Genomic DNA, 1713 nt, shown 5'->3' on the forward strand with positions numbered 1-1713 from the left:
CGGATCCCATCAGAACTCCGAAGTTAAGCGTGCTTGGGCGAGAGTAGTACTAGGATGGGTGACCTCCTGGGAAGTCCTCGTGTTGCATTCCTTTTATAATTATTTTTTGCGCCTTGTGACAAACATGTCGCACGTGCGCGATATATATTAATCCCGTTATATTATGTTTGACGTTTGCGATATGTTTAAGCTCGATGCTCATTGCTCGCGCGTCTTGGGGCGGTTTTGTGGCGCGAAGAGCGCGTTCTGAAAGGGGTGGAAAAAACTCGTGTTGCTGCGGTATGGAGGGAGGGGTGGAAACCGTGGAAAACTCGTCTCCGTGATTGAGCGGGAGAGTAAGTAGTATAGGACATTATCCATTGTTAGGGAACGGTTGTAATGGTAGTGAGAATGTAGAATCGTCTTTGGAGCGGACCTGGGAGTGGCAAGCATAAGGGACGAAGACGGGGAAACATATCGGATGCGATCATACCAGCACTAAAGCACCGGATCCCATCAGAACTCCGAAGTTAAGCGTGCTTGGGCGAGAGTAGTACTAGGATGGGTGACCTCCTGGGAAGTCCTCGTGTTGCATTCCTTTTATAATTATTTTTTGCGCCTTGTGACAAACATGTCGCACGTGCGCGATATATATTAATCCCGTTATATTATGTTTGACGTTTGCGATATGTTTAAGCTTGATGCTCATTGCTCGCGCGTCTTGGGGCGGCTTTGTGGCGCGAAGAGCGCGTTCTAAAAGGGGTGGAAAAAACTCGTGTTGCTGCGGTATGGAGGGAGGGGTGGAAACCGTGGAAAACTCGTCTCCGTGATTGAGCGGGAGAGTAAGTAGTATAGGACATTATCCATTGTTAGGGAACGGTTGTAATGGTAGTGAGAGTGTAGAATCGTCTTTGGAGCGGACCTGGGAGTGGCAAGCATAAGGGACGAAGACGGGTAAACATGTCGAATGCGATCATACCAGCACTAAAGCACCGGATCCCATCACAACTCCGAAGTTAAGCGTGCTTGGGCGAGAGTAGTACTAGGATGGGTGACCTCTTGGGAAGTCCTTGTGTTGCATTCCTTTTATAATTATTTTTTGCGCCTTGTGACAAACATGTCGCACGTGCGCGATATATATTAATCCCGTTATATTATGTTTGACGTTTGCGATATGTTTAAGCTCGATGCTCATTGCTCGCGCGTCTTGGGGCGGCTTTGTGGCGCGAAGAGCGCGTTCTGAAAGGGGTGGAAAAAACTCGTGTTGCTGCGGTATGAAGGGAGGGGTGGAAACCGTGGAAAACTCGTCTCCGTGATTGAGCGGGAGAGTAATTAGTATAGGACATTATCCATTGTTAGGGAACGGTTGTAATGGTAGTGAGAGTGTAGAATCGTCTTTGGAGCGGACCTGGGAGTGGCAAGCATAAGGGACGAAGACGGGGAAACATGTCGGATGCGATCATACCAGCACTAAAGCACCGGATCCCATCAGAACTCCGAAGTTAAGCGTGCTTGGGCGAGAGTAGTACTAGGATGGGTGACCTCCTGGGAAGTCCTCGTGTTGCATTCCTTTTATAATTATTTTTTGCGCCTTGTGACAAACATGTCGCACGTGCGCGATATATATTAATCCCGTTATATTATGTTTGACGTTTGCGATATGTTTAAGCTCGATGCTCATTGCTCGCGCGTCTTGGGGCGGCTTTGTGGCGCGAAGAGCGCGTTCTGAAAGGG

At 48.6% G+C, this 1713-nt stretch overlaps 3 non-coding genes and 1 pseudogene across 3 annotated transcripts; all 4 read left to right on the forward strand.

The window, feature by feature from the left end:
* On the forward strand, positions 1-91 carry LOC123177753 (uncharacterized; annotated as a pseudogene).
* Positions 92-458: 367 nt separating this feature from the next.
* On the forward strand, positions 459-577 carry LOC123177750 (5S ribosomal RNA). Its single transcript, XR_006489102.1, has one exon. It is a non-coding gene; the product is annotated as a 5S ribosomal RNA (ribosomal RNA).
* A 367-nt stretch (positions 578-944) lies between these two features.
* LOC123177752 (5S ribosomal RNA) lies at positions 945-1063 on the forward strand. The gene has a single exon (XR_006489104.1). It is a non-coding gene; the product is annotated as a 5S ribosomal RNA (ribosomal RNA).
* A 367-nt stretch (positions 1064-1430) lies between these two features.
* On the forward strand, positions 1431-1549 carry LOC123177751 (5S ribosomal RNA). The gene has a single exon (XR_006489103.1). It is a non-coding gene; the product is annotated as a 5S ribosomal RNA (ribosomal RNA).
* The last annotated feature ends 164 nt before the right edge of the window (positions 1550-1713 follow it).

This window comes from Triticum aestivum, unplaced genomic scaffold (assembly GCF_018294505.1).
Source record: "Triticum aestivum cultivar Chinese Spring unplaced genomic scaffold, IWGSC CS RefSeq v2.1 scaffold132832, whole genome shotgun sequence".
Taxonomy (NCBI): domain Eukaryota; kingdom Viridiplantae; phylum Streptophyta; class Magnoliopsida; order Poales; family Poaceae; genus Triticum; species Triticum aestivum.